The sequence below is a fragment of the Oreochromis niloticus genome, linkage group LG17, assembly GCF_001858045.2.
Source record: "Oreochromis niloticus isolate F11D_XX linkage group LG17, O_niloticus_UMD_NMBU, whole genome shotgun sequence".
NCBI lineage: Eukaryota > Metazoa > Chordata > Actinopteri > Cichliformes > Cichlidae > Oreochromis > Oreochromis niloticus.
The window spans coordinates 25,554,535-25,570,497 of NC_031981.2; positions in this window are offsets into that span (position 1 = coordinate 25,554,535).

Below are 15,963 nucleotides of genomic sequence, written 5' to 3' on the forward strand. Positions count from 1 at the left end.
ACTTCATTCAGTCCGATTAAGCAGACTGATGTGATTCTGGTTGTCTGCCTACCTGCCTAAGGTCGAAATTAACGGAAGTAAACACTGTGTACGCCCACACCATCTCCCTCCCATGCTCTGGACAGTGGCTGAATCATCAAGTCATCATCATTCACAGGGTACCAGCCACTGGGAGGACATACAACCATCATTCCTCCTTGTATTAAATTAGTTATATACACTGAGGGCAATAAAGCTGAGCAATTTGCAGCACTGTTGCTTTTTGTTATCTAATACTGAATAAAAGAATACAGTCTAAAAACCTTTATTTTTCAGACATGAATAACGTCAGATAACATTACTGACAGCTACTGTATTTACATTTGTCTTTATGAACACAAAATGTCAAGCTGTTGAATCAACTTGTGATCAAGGTTGTTTTCAGGTAAATTAGCAAATCAAATCAGTACTCAGTCTATCTTACGGTGGCCCTGAGAGGCCAAACGGACTGCAACTTAAGAAAACACCAGCAATAAGAAAAACGCTGCAAAAGCACACAAAACACAACGGAAATAGGAAAACGAAAACGGAAATAGGAAAAATAAAAACAGAAATAGAAAAAAACGAAAACAGAAATAGGAAAAAACAAATTTCTAAAAGCACAAGGGAAGTGTTTCTGGGGAGACAATAACCCAACGGACCAGTTGCAGGAACCAAAATGTGCTAAGAATTGCGCTGGGAGACATGTCGGTTTTGTGAGGAAAGAAAAGATGAGAGGTAAGTGTGTTAGCCTAACTATTAGCCTAAAAATCCGTCATCAGTATTATATGAATCATGAGATTAAAACACACTTACCTAGCATGTTTTGTCTTGATGCATTCTCAATCATCCAGGAAAGTAAATCTCCAAAAGTTGAATCTGTTCATCTGGACGTAGCGTTTTGTGGGAGAAAGTTTCGTCACTCATCCAAGTGACTTCTTCAGCCTCAGCTGACTGCAGGTTTCCCCAATCTTATAAACAGTACATTTGCATAATGACTGAAACCAGCCCACTGAAGGAACAATGGGCTGTGAGGTCAGTTCCTTAATCATAATTATGCAAATTCCCATGACCATTGATCAACAATCACTGACCAAAACCCACTGATCAAAGAACACTGATCAATGGCCATGAGTACCATTCACAGATATTTGGGGAATGGCTGCAATCACAGCATTGTAAGATGGTGAAAGATGTACCCTTAGGCCCCCTCCTCGATTCAGAGATGGTCTTTCCCTTTTCACGTAAATGGCCTCCTTGACTCCGCGCTCAAACCAGCGTTCTTCCCTGTCCAGGATGTGTACATCCTCATCCTTGAAAGAGTGTCCACTGACCTGTAGGTGTAAATAAACTGCAGAGTCCTGGCCTGATGAGGTTGCTCTTCCGTGTTGTGCCATCCACTTCGCTAGAGGTTGTTTGGTTTCCCCGATGTATAAATCCTGGCAATCCTCCTGGCACTTAACAGCATACACTATGTTACTCTGTTTGTGTTGGGGGACCCGATCCTTGGGGTGGACCAGTTTTTGGCGCAGCGTATTTTGGGGTTTAAAAGCCACAGAGACCCGGTGTTTAGAAAAAATGCGTCTCAACTGTTCCGATACTCCTGACACATATGGGATCACTACAGGTTTTCGCTTGGGCAGCGGTTGTCCTTCTCTCCTGGATCGACTGGAGCTTTCTTTAGGTGTCTTCCCAGCTTTGACAAAAGTCCAGCTGGGATAACCATATTTACTCAGGGCCTTCTTGATGTGCTGTTCTTCTGCCTCCCTGGCCGCTGTGTCAGTGGGGATGGTGTTCGCTTTGTGTTGTAGCGTCCTGATGACACCCAGTTTGTGCTCCAGTGGATGATGAGAGTCAAACCTTAGATACTGATCCGTATGCGTAGGTTTAAGGTACACGTCAGCTTTTAGATGTCCCCCATTACTGATGGAAATCTCACAGTCTAAGAAGGCTAACCTGCCACTTTTCATATCCTTCGCCATCTTACAATGCTGTGATTGCAGCCATTCTCCAACTCTCTGTGAATGGTACTCATGGCCATTGATCAGTGTTCTTTGATCAGTGGGTTTTGGTCAGTGATTGTTGATCAATGGTCATGAGAATTTGCATAATTATGATTAAGGAACTGACCACCCAGCCCATTGTTCCTTCAGTGGGCTGGTTTCAGTCATTATGCAAATGTACTGTTTATAAGATTGGGGAAACCTGCAGTCAGCTGAGACTGAAGAAGTCACTTGGATGAATGACGAAACGTTTCTCCCACAAAACGCTACGTCCAGATGAACAGATTCAACTTTTGGAGACTAGCATGTTTTGATTCCTGCAACTGGTCCGTCAGGTTATTGTATCCCCAGAAACACTTCCCTTGTGCTTTTGGAAATCTGTTTTTTCCTATTTCCGTTGTGTTTTGTGTGCTTTTGCAGCATTTTTCTTATTGCTGGTGTTTTCTTAAGTTGCAGTCCGTTTGGCCTCTCAGGGCCACTGTACTATCTCCTTGAGAAAATAAACATAAAGAAGAATCAATACATACATCTGCATGCAGACTGGAGCAGCCAGGGATCGAGCAAGCAACCTTCCAATTGGATACTAGATGACCTTCTCTACCACCTGAGCTGCAGCACATTGGCGTTCTCCCCATAATGTGAGCAGGTTAGGAACATGGCTACCTGGAAGACATCACATTTCTGTTGTAGGCCATTGAGAACAAGGATACTCGTGCTGAGAAGCAGCTGAAGCTGTCTGTGGCACCTTCGCTCAGGCCCTGTATGAGAAGGCTGACATCACTGCCCGGTGGAAAAGGCCTTGTTGCCGTGAGGCAAACATGTTATCTACTGGACTACTGTGCTATCTGAAGGACAGGCACTGATTCCCTGATCCTGCACTTTTTAAAAAAAAAAAAGCGAGTTATGGTTGAGTTTAGGCAGTGAAAGGGATTGTAAAGAAGAATTAGTTAGGAAATAAAGGGGGAAATAAGGTTCGAATGAGGCAGTCTTTCCCATGTGGGTTTTGAAGTTCTCTAAAATGGGAATGTTCTCTCTTGGTGGTTAATTTTGCACTCAGGGTGCCTAAGCAAACAACACCTTGTCCATAACATGACAAAATGGTCTTATATTACTATTTGAGATGAGAAAACGTTGGAACTTTAAATCTTATGTTAAGAGATGCCTTTGTGGTAAAAACAGTTTAAGAGTCAGAATTTTATTTAACACAGCTGAAAATATCTGTGAATTTATTTATGCCATTTGATGGGTCCCTTTAAGTGTTACTGTCCATCACCAGACCCAGACTCAAATATTTTTCCTCTTGAATAGGTGGAGACCAAACCAGAGCAGCAAAAGAGCTACCAGCAAAATTGTAGCATTAACAGTCAGTTAATGTTACAGTTTTACACATCATTTATTGTCCTCCTTTAGTCTTTGACAGGAATCAATGAACAATGATTAGGCGGATGTTTGAGTGCAGACGGCAGCCGTTTTTAATCTCCTCCATTGGCTCATTCATTAATTGTTTTGAACAGGCTCAGTGGTGAGCAGCAGTTTACTGCTTATTTATACATGCTATCAAAAGCAACTTTGCACGTCATAAAGCGTCCTGCTTGTTGCCATTAATTACCTCCGTAAGTAGTTACACCTTGCTGGATAGCAGACAGAGCAGATCACAGCAAGACAAATACCAGAATATGTGATCAACTGCTATGTATGGCACTACATGGGGGCACAAAGTGATGCTGTAGCATGATTGTTATTCTTAAATGAGGTGAAGCTGAGAAGGAAATGAGGCTCTGTTTGGTTGCCATGGTGATTAGTTATCCGTAGGTGCTACAGAGGACACTGTGTTCAGAGTGTCTGTCCAAGAAAGTAACAAACATTATATTTTTACTCTGTAGTTTTAATCTAGTTTTGTATATAAAGTTGAACATAGAGCATCTAAGTGATTGTTTATTAAAACATTTGCCCTCAGTTTTAAGCTAAAAAAATCCCCATGACAGCTCTACTAAACAATAGCAATGCAATCCTGTTGTCAAAATGTGTTTTCTCCACTTGTCATGAAAGCTAAGACTGTGTTCAGCTCATGGGTGAGGCAATAGCTTTCTGCAGGTATTCCTCATATAGACCAGGTATTGACCAGATACTAGATATTGTCTGTCTTGAGTGCAGAAGTTAAAAATGATCTGTCAGATTTAACAGTACTGTCTGTGCTGTCCATTCAGAGAGCCTTTTTTTTTTCATGTCAGCCTTATGTAACAATCTGGCACCTTTCTGTGGAGTTTGGATGTTCCTCCCATTTCTACATGGGTTCTCTCCAAATACTCTAGCTTCCTACCACAACACTAACAAATAGAGTTAGTAGGGTTAACTTTATTGGTGATGCTAAATAGCAGTTAGTGGCAGTCTGCCTCTGTTAGCCCAGTGACAGACTGGTGACCTGTATATGGCCTACCCCACCTCTTGCTCTGGCAGCTGGGATAGGCTCCGGTCTCCCGCAAACTTGAACTGGATGAGCAGGTGAAAATGGATATATGCGTGTAAATACCTATAGCAGTAGGTTTGTCTAGGCGCTTACTATCTACATTTTAGTAATGACTAATCTGCCACATGGTAACAATTTATACTGGCCCTCAGGACCCAATCCCGTATAATGATAGTTAAAAAATAAATGAATAAAGATATTGTACACAACAGTTACAGTTTTAATCAATGAATCTTGATATACAAAGCAATGTCTTCAGCTTTTGTTTTGATCCAGAGCTGAATTCTAGCCTAGAGAATAACTTTAGGCTCATTCAGTCATTTCTTCCTGATTGAGCCATGATCTTTTAGAAGTGACATTTTAAAATCTGACCTTAGGAATGCAATGGGTTAGCCAACAGCCATGGTGGACCTGACTCTGTAACGGTATATTAAGTGCATTAACTGTCATAACTATTACAAATGAATTCTGTATCTATTACAAATTAAAAGCCCATGAACATTTCAGTGGACATAAACTATTGATTTTTTTAAATTGAGTTTTTAACAAGGCATTTCTTGTAAAAACATCTCCTGGAAAATCTTTCGGAAAACTCATATTTTGTATGTAATCATATATAATTTTGCCATCATGTGCTATTGACATAGAACAGGACAGTAGAACAATGTTCAGAGGTTGACCTGATTAAATTGGTACTGGTGTTATTCAATGGATTCCTGTGTTTGGAAAATTATACAGCTTTTTCAAAGTATACATTCATAAATCATAAAATACTGACTGCCCAATATGCAAGCATGATTCTAACAGGGTATCTTTATAGTGGTGGTCTGCCGGTGCCAAACCTTTCACTTGTTCTTATACTTGTTTTGTATTAGTGTAACATGTTCATATGTGGCTGTATTAACACCCAGTGTGCTTTTTTACATAGAGAGATGGGGATGGTGAGTTGCTCTAGGTGTAATTTTTGAAAAATGATCTATTTATTGAATATGTTGTGTCTACACATAACAGACAACCAAGCAAAAAACAACAACAACAACAAAAAAACAGAAAAACCCCAAATAAACAAAAAATACTTATAAACTGAATATTTAGGCATATTGTTACTAGCAGCCTAAAAAACAAACTCAGTCTTCCCAATTCATTGGTTGAATTTACAAAAAATGCCAAAAAAACAAAACAGTTTGACAAGAATAAAGCAATATTTTTTCCCAACCATGATACCAAAGAAGCTGTTAACCCCAGATGTGGTATAATTTGTTATGGCGTGGAGTGTGTCCTTAAAAAGGTTGAGGAAACTGGACAAGTAGAGGTCAAAATAGAACTGCCAAGCCTCAAGAACCATCTACAGCAGCTGAACACTATCTTTGGCATTGAGCTGAATTGACGTTGGAGATTTTGATTAAATTATGAATGTAGTAAAATAACATCATATTTTGAATGCGGTACCATCTGGTAAGTGGCAAAGGCTCCATTTTTACCTCCAATGCGGTGAAAAAATCTCTGAATTTGATATTCAGCACTGATCTGTATCTGCAGCTCTCTGCACTTGATAGCTGACACTTTTTAGATAGTATACATGGAACAATTCACCCTAGAATTAATGTCAAAGTACTGATGGAAAACTGAGAGCCAGACATGTAAGACAAATATTACCCTCTCAGCTTGTAATCATCAAATCTCCCACTTTTAAAAAAAAATATTCTCCAACCAAAACTGATAGCACAAACGATTTCCCTTTCTTCTATTCTGCTTCTTTTCCCCTAAACTTGTTAGTGCTCTTGCCCCATCTGTCTCCATCCTCTGTTTACATAGCAAATCGTTTTTCTTCTGGGCCCCTGCAACGATGCATGACCCAAACACACGCACAAAGTCAAATATTTCAGGACAGTAAACAACAAACAAACAACAAAAGGAGCTAAAAGTGTTTCGGTGCCTCACCCCCTCATTTCCTGATCAATGGAGGGCATTGAGCCAGGTTCAGAGAAACGACCCCTGTTCATTGACCTCCTCTGACCCAGAATAAACACGCTCAAACATTCTGACAGCAGCAGGGAGGACTGGTTGAAACAAAGAAGTTGGACAGTGGGCAAAACAATGATCCCAACTAGGCAACAGGATTTTTTGTCACGGCACTGGTGACCCAGTGTTTGTGTTTTGGGGGTTCAGCTATACTCTTTGAATTATGGTTTTCTGTTTTGTATACAGTTCCTGGTTTCTAGCTTTCTTTTCTGTTTCTGCTCTCTGTGTGTTATATGCTTAGTCTTAGTTTTATATCTTCCCTGTGTCCCACGTCTTGTTACTTTTGTCTCTGTGCTTCATGTTCCAACTGTTCCAAAGTCTGTCATGTTTCTATGTCTCAGTGTCAAGTCCACGTCTCTGAGTTATGCTTCCTCTTTTACTTTGACAGTCTGTGTCCTTTGTCAATGTATTCTGCTATGCTTCCTTTGTCTTGTTATGTCTGATTTGTCCCAGTTGTGTTCCCACCTGTTCCCATTGTCTCATTGTCTTGCTTGTGCATTTAAGCCCTGTGTTTCCTTTTGCCCTTTGTCGCGTCATACCCTCTCCGTGCTGTGTTTTCCCCCTTCGTGTTCCTGATGAAATTCTAGTTTTCAGTCCCTGGTTTGTTTTCCTTGTTTGTGTTTCTTATTTTCTAGTTTCCAGTTTAGTCTCTAGTTTTCATGTTCTAGGCTTTGGTCTGTGTTTTGTGAGTTTATTTTCTATGGAAAGTCTTCTCAGCAATAAAGGCTGCTGCTTTAAGTTCTCATTCCGTGTACGAGTCCTGCGTTTGGCTCCTTCATGCTGCCTGCCACAGCACACACCTTGAAAAAATTTCTTTCTCTTTAGCTTTTCTTCACAGTTCATTTAGCAATAATGTGTTACCTTTTCATCTCACGTAATATTTGGAATCATCTAGATGAGGAGGAAGGAAGGAAAAGGGCAAATATAGCACAATACGAAAGGTCTGCACAATAAAAAGCACAATATAACAACAGAAATATATTCATTTTACTATGCCTTGAATGCAAAACTAAAATCAAAACAAAGAAACTCGTTGAATTTTGTGAGGATATCCATTACCAGCAGTTTAACTCAAAGCTTTTTGGATAGTCAGAGGAAGTCGTGGTTAATAATCATTTATTGAATGAATAAATCTAAAACTGCACTGCAATGCTGATGAATATGGGAACATTTCCACCCTTAAATATTTGAGCTGGCAGAAAAGCACAGGCACTAGGTCTGTAATCTGCTGTGCTATGTTGTGATGAATAACTCTCTCTCTGTGCATATGTGTGTTGGGTTTGTGTTTGTAATTCACTGATCCATCTGTTTTAGTGTGCAAACAAGTGAGAGTAGCAGTTACAGAATCATGTGGCTCTTCATCTGGCTTGCTGTCAGCCTCTCTTTCTCTCACCTGGCTCTATCTGTATGCACCCACCTTCATTCTGTGTACACATTTGTCACCATACCACATTATACAAACGCGACACAGATAAGTGAGGTGGTGTAGTGCTGTTTCAGGGATACTACAAAGTAAAGAGAGTCTTTACAAAGACAGACAACTGTCCCAATAAAACTGAGACAAAGCAGGATCCAGCAGTAGAAGTTACTTGAGGGCAAAGCTGCTGGCACCAGAAAAGCACTTATTGGCCTACTTATTTCTTAAAATAGCTTATTTCTGTGATTGTGTGTTTTTGAGATTATTTTTGTCTATTGGGGTGTATAATATGTGCATGGCTGCCTGGTCCCTGTTACAGCCACATTATTGGAATTAGGCAGATTAATGAAGCTATTACACCTGATTTGTACTGTGCCCGAGTCCACCTAAATTAGTCTCAGGTCCACTTCTGTACTGTGCACCAGCACTGTGTACCAAGCATCTCAGGAAACACTGTGATACTGTTCAGTGAAAGCCCAGTGTCAACATGTAGTCTTGGCTGAAAATTAGTTTTAAATCAAAGTTATAGAATTTGACGATTACTATTGTTTGATCATCACTCTGTGAGCCACTCTACGAGAGCACCATTAACGCTATAGTCACACGGAAAAACAGTTTTTAGAGAGCATAGCACACCAAAAGTGTTGCAACTGTTTGCAGTGACCTTGTTGCCTTTTGAAGTGGTTGCTTTGAGGTTAGGGACCAGGTCTGCAACCATTTGCAGTCACATGTCATTCTCAAAGTGACTTTAGTTCATCAAGATCTGTTCCCATCTACATACACAGAAATTCACATTAAACAGAAAATGCAATTAACTACTCCAGTATCCACCCAGAACCTCACAGATTTGAAACTGAAATTCACAAACTGACATTAAACACTGCTGACACAGTTGCTGCAGGACAGTTTTGTGATGATGAAGGATCAAAGAAGAGAGAGTTATGAGCACTAAATTGTTCGTGTCAGGTATTGCTGACAGGAAGTCCTGACATGTGTTATTAAAACGGTAGCAAAACAGATTCAATTGAATGTGACTCTAATATTAACAATAATACAGATTTTGCTTTATGTAAAAGTCAACAATATAAAACAACAAGAACATAAACTCACATAGGAAAAAACAACAACAACAAAAAACCACAATAAGAAAAAAAAGAATTTCAGTCAAAGTTTAATATCAATATAGTTCGTGTTGAAAATCCTTCACGTCTAACATGTTCATTAAGCCCAGGAATGTTGACCGTGTAATGACCTATATCTGATAACATTAAGACCACTTTTTGGCATTCAAATTTGTGTTGAATCTTAAGCACTTTAATCAATTAAAGAATTCAGGATAGGCTGTTGTCAAGATACATGTTGCTAAAATGGTTGAGCAGTAAACCCTGTTTCCTCTCGACTCTGCTATCTGATAAAAATGTCTTAAAAAAATAAAGTGTAACACAGCGTCAGCAAAATGGACAACTAAGTTTTCTAAACATGATGAGACAGGAACATGATTTACTATATAAAGTCCAATGCATTTTAACATGTTAATACAAATAAACAAACAATTTCATAACATAATTATCTATCAAATCAAAGCTGTTGTGTCATAAACATGTCTCATTGGCTTACTTTACTGGAATGATATGAACAGTATTTGTTCCTATGTGAGAGACTGTCTGTAGGGAAACAACATCAGCATTGGCTTATCTGCGTTGTAGATTTTACCACACCACAGACAGACTGACCACACAAAACTGTTCTGGTGAACCACAGCCTACTTTTATCTGGCGAGATAACATTGATGAGCCAACATTATCTGCTATCCTGCTGATCTGAACTTAAGCTGACCCAGGTCAACTGTCTGGGGTTTTTTTTTTGTAAATATTGTATGGCTTTAGGTATAGCTGTGCAATAATGATGTCACTATGAGGTTTTGTTTGTTTGTTTTTTCCTCATATTTACAAATAAGCAATATCTAAGTTCATTCACTGATAATATATGATTATATACTATAGACTTTATGTGATGTATGTGATGGATTTTTCTTTCGATGACAGCTCCTCAGTCCTGTGACTTTGCTGAAAGTCATCTAATTACATGCAAGTGATTTAAATGTATATCGCTTTTCCTCTGTCATTTAGACTCACAGTCTACCCTTACCCATTCTTGCCCCCCACGCCCCACCCCCCCAGTGAGCAACATGGTTTGCAGGCGTGTGTGTGATCTGAATTTCAACATCAGTGTCTGTCTCCGAACAAGACTCCTGAGATTTTGCTGCCGAGATTTCTTGTTTTCTCTCCCCTTGACTCCTCCTCTGAAATCGAACAATGCGATAACATCAGTCAAAAGATTGCTAATCACAACAATGTATTGCGCAAGATATACTTGCCGTAAAAACAGAGTTAATTCTGTCCTTGCAACTGCGGCATACAGACGCTCCCTTAAGATTATGTAATGCACTGTGTGGCACACATAGTACATATCAAACTCATCAGTAGATTTTCACTGCAGACCGAGTCCTCCTCCTGCTGCTGCTGTCATGGGAACAAAAGCTTAGTCTGAATTGTTTTTGGTTTCCAGGCTTATGAAACCTTGAATGCTTGCTGTTAATTTATCTCTGCTCTTACCTGGTATTATCACAGTCATTTCACTTTAAGAGGTATTTAAAGCAAATGTGCCAATATGTTATTATTGCTCCTGGGTAGTATGTAACACAATATGGCTTAAAAATAGGATAGAAGAGAAGCTCATTTCAATTCCTTTGACATAAATAACCACAGACTAGTTCACAATTTAGTAAATTTAATCCTCAGTTTTTCCTGACAGATGCAATTTAGAAATGGAAAAAGAAAACCTTTCAAATGCTGTGCTACATGTATTGTACAAATATTTTCAATGATTCCTGCCTGAATAGGTTGGCAGTTTGTGAACTGATTGCAGTGAAATTCGTAATACAGTTTTTCTTTGCTGGCAATCCGTAACATGGAGAGCATACATGGTGATGACGTGTAGCAAGAGACTACAATTGTGGTTAAGTTCATGTAAGGTCATTTTGAGGTTTAAAATATATGATTATTTTGAAAATTACACTGGTGTATTTACAGATACAAAACAACTGTTTAAAATTAGAACACATAGTTGATCAAGGGGTTCCATGTAGGGGAGACCGGGGATAGTTGTAACGTGGGTCAGTTGTAACACTTCCAATTTCTCCAATCAGGGCTAAGTTTCAAATGATGTGATTCATCCTGTGCATGCCCAATTCAATTCTGCTATCACATGTGAAAAATCAGCACATTTTGTCAAACACAGACAATTTAACACGAAAAAAAGTAATTTGTATGCCAAAAAGTAAGTTTTTCTACTTTATTTCAATTTCTAATAGCATTATCTGCTTTGCAGTTAAACTCATCAAACTTAAATTATGTTATTTGTATGTCTATGGGGATATATTCTGTGTAGGTCTTTAGTGCTAATGTTTTAGCCGTTGGCTGTAATGTTAGCTAGTTCATGGCTATAGGAATCTGGGTCAGTTGTAACAGCAACAGTCTGGGTTAGTTGTAACAATAATGCAGATGTTACAACTTACCACACTATTACTTTAACTTATATTAAACAAGTTGGGGCAACGACATCAGCAGAGAGAGGTTCACTGGTCACCTTTGTATATGTGGTTAATGCCATTGGCAACACAATTCCTCCACTGTTTGTGTTCCCATGCATACATTATGCAGACCACTGTGTCAGAGATGGACCAGTAGGAAGTATTGGTAGTGGAAATAAATCAGGATGGGTGCAAGAAACAGATTTCCTCATCTTCCTGAAGCACTTTGCAAACCACACCAAGGTAAGCCATGATAAAAAGTAATGGAATTGCGGTGCTGGTGAACAACTACATTTTTTTAGCTTCATTGTTATGTTCAAAATTGGTGCAAGAGTTGTAGGTTATAATGCCCACTGAGCCAATGAGGCCAAACTCAAGGAAGACCAACCAAAATTAATGAAATATTCAGTTGCAGAAAATTCCATCATTTGTCTTTTTTGGGGGGTTGGAATATGTTCAAAAGCTAGATTTCTGCATTCTGTCACACACACATAGCTACATAAATGGCTCTAAGTGCATTCATGTGTTGAATAAACAAAGATTACATGTTAATGTTTTGTCAGTACCCTTATTTCATTGTGTTACATTTCACCCCAGGATATGTTACAACTAACCCAGACTATGGGGTTAATTGTAACACTTCACTCTTTGTGTTTGAGACCATACCATCCGATGGGTAATTGTGCTGCAGAGAAAATAGCTGGACTATTTAATAGCAGAGACATGTAAATACTTTGCATTACATTTTGAATCCACTACCTTAAAAGAGCTCCAATTTACAGACAGAAATGTCAAAAATGTTACAACTATCCCCGGTCTCCCCTACTTTTGATTTAAAAAAATTTGAATGGAAATTAAGAAGGAAAGCGTTAAGGAGGTAAGTATCTGGCTGTTTGCCTCATTTATGGATTTCAAAATGCATATTTGAAGTTGAGCAATACAAAAATGTGAACATTTCTTAAAGCAAACTGTAGCTTCCCTGCAGGTGTTGTACATTTTCCTATTCCATCATTTTCAGATGGAGTGCACCACATCATTATTCACTTGTGGTCGTTCTATACTTTTCAGAGGCCCTCAGTTCTGCCTTATTGTCCTCTGTGTTTAAGAACCAGAGTGGACTGCTGACAGGAGCATGCACACAATTCTTGCCTCACTGTATTTACAGTGTCAAGTATACTTACATTAGTCAAGTGAAAGAGCAAATGATAAAATGTTAAACTGACTTTATGAATAGATTCCAAAGTCCCTCGGGCCTGATCTTGATCTCTGCCTATCTGACCATCTTGATAAAACTTTCACTGTACGGTATATTCCTCACATCTAACTGCTCACATTAAATTTGCTCTTGTTTCTCTGTCTCTCTCTGTCTGTGTCTTTGGTGTGTTTGAATAACACTGTAATTAGTTGAAATTAGTTGTCATTTCATGAATGTCCCTGCCACATATGTTTTAATGTCCTGTATTCCTTAAACAGTAAGTGTTGTTTGCATTCCCACTAAATTTCCTGCAAACATTTCAAGGTTTTTGGAGACCGTTTGACTTCAGCATACCCAGAACTTTGACTGAGGTGAGAAATCTAACAAGCCAGATGGTTCTGCACTCTCTTGGAAGAGACTATGATTCCAAGCTGACCAGCGGAAGTGAACTTCGTAATCCAGCACCAGACAATTAGCCCTCCTTCACCTCCTTGACAGGTCTAAATTGATGGACTTCCCACAGTTCTGAGTAAAAGACTTCCTGCCTCCTCTGTCCTCTGCTTCCTGAAAGTGGTTTTAAAAAGAGTTTTGAAAGGTTCAAAATTAATGAAGTCTTGCTAAAATTAAGCTAAGAGCCATTTATTGATGATACAATTTGATTTTTACCAACAGAGTATTACCAAAAAATTGATCACCTAAGTTTCTTGTCATAAAATGTGGAAAATGCGGGCAGACATAAAAAAAACAAGTCCTTTGGCTCTGTTAACAACACTCTGACAAATGTGGGGTTTTTTACTAGAAAACCCAGTGTATGAGTATCAGGATGCAGATTTTGTAAATTATACTTAATTTAAAAAGTCTCAGAGTCATGTTTCCTATAGAGGAAAAATAATAATCACATCAGGACTAATCAAAATTGTGATATATTCTGACCATCATCAGTTATTAATATTAATTCAAGAAGATGGTCATAGCAGGCCAATCTTAGATATTTTACTGGGTTTTGTATGTGGGCTATATGGACCACACAGTATTGCAGATGTTATGTAGCAGTGAGAAAAGCAAACATTCTCTCTGTTCTAATTGAAATGCGTGTCAGTGGAGCCTCCGTGTCTATGCTGTTTCAGTCTACCATGCAGCTTCAACAAGCCCCACAGAGAGTAGGTACAGTAGCAGTAAAGCAGTCAGCTAGACTGGAGTTCAGGGCTTGACAGGCACATCATCATATGGAACAGCATCGTCACTGGGGTGTGAAATAAAAGCTATGTTGATTCTTCTGTTTAAGCGAGAAGAATGTCAGTGAGTAGTGAGTGCCCTTTAGTGATTCACTGGATCATTTTATTTTAGTCACTCTTCATACAGAAAACAGAACATATGTATGCATAAAAAATAAAAACACTCTGCATGATAGCCTCCCTGACAAGTGTATTAAACATTATCTGGATGCTACTGTCACATGATCAGACTCTTTAACCTGACCTATGTGTTTAGTCTGTCGCTTTTTTAAAAACTTCTCTCTCTCCACCTGGGATTCTTAAATATTAATAATGTATATTATAATTATGTTAGTTTGAAATTTTCTCTCTGTTCATTTGAGATTTTGTTTATAGTTAGATTCCTTTCACGTCACCCACTTTATTCTGTTTCACCAGAATGACTCTTTCCTGCAGCATCTCCTTAATTTAATTAGTCCCTGACCTCTCAGCTTTCTTTCGCCGCTCTAGTTTATGCTCACTGAAGGCACTTTACATTTAAGTGTCATGTCCGAAATTCATGTTCTCAGCCATGGGGCTTTGAGCTTGGTCTGTCACTGCCAACGGACAGCATAGCCAATTTCATTAGTCAAACAATCCACGAGAAAATGACCCCAGCCCAGAGGTACCTGACTGAGAGGAGACGGTAGCGTTCCAAAGAGGAATCGAAACATAAACTGAGTACAACAGACTCAACTCAGACAAAATGACCATTTCTTTTCATATAAAACTAATTATGAATCATTCAGTTAATCATAAGCCTTTGGTAGATATTTTACAAATTACACCCTTTGTTTCAACATATGCTTCACACTCATTATTGTACTATTAAATATAATTATTAGTCATGTCACAGAGACATTTCTTTGCACTTTATGATTAAATTCTTACATATTGTAAGTATGGCACATGCTGTAGACACTATTTTGAGGACATGGAACATGACAAGCCACAATCCTCCTCAAACCTGTTGTTTATTGAAATGCCAGTGAGTTAACATGAACTACCTGACATTTCCAGTGGCCGGTTTGGAGCATGTGGAGAGGAGGTTACAGCAGTGTCATCTTTCATGTAAAGTGGCCTTAGATGACACACCAAGGAAAGGCTGTGGATTTACAGCCATAGTGTTCAGAGCGAGAGAGCTCATCCTTCTTCTCTGACCAAGCATGACTCTTGAGAAACCTTTTGTGTTAGAGATCAATTTCTACCCTGTCATTAAAGAGTTTCTACTTAAACACAGCTCAGTGTCTTGTTTTATTAGTTTATCCTGTTACAGCTTTTGCACATTTAATCTCATTGATAGTTTTTTATAACAATAATGGTCACAAATCTCTCCTAACTGACTTACAAGACAGAAAGACTGAAAGCATTCTGCACAGTCCATTATTCCAATGAGATCAGAACAAAGACAAAGTCAAAACAAGACAGCGCAGGCAGCCTCTGCAACCAAGCAGACTGACAGATTATGTGTTTCATAATGTGCTGCATGTGATTTGAAGGAAACGCACCAGGAAGTTTAAGTTTGCATTAATGGCTCAGTCACATGAAAGTAGAAATAGGAAAAATCAGTTATTGTCCGGGGAGTGTACAAATTTTTGTTTTACAATTTGCAAATTATTGCAAGTAGATGTGGTGAGCAACATTTTTTTTTTTTTTTACTTTATTTTGCCACATTCTATTGCAACGGGGATGCACAGATCACATGATGGGAGGCAATCTGTCTTCTACTGTCTGTGCTGATGAGTGTGAAGCATTTTTGATGTATCTTTTTGGAGCAGGGGACTCAACTAGTTGTAATCTGGATATATATAAAATAAGATTGCTGAGCTCCAATGTAATTTTGCAATTTAGTTATCATCCTGTGAATTTCTGTTTAATGTGATTTCAGACAGACGGCAACTGATTTGTGACTTTCACAATCACAATTAATCATAATTAATTGGAATATTATCACAAACATATTGCATGTAATTGCCTGCTTGCGTAGTCTAACAGC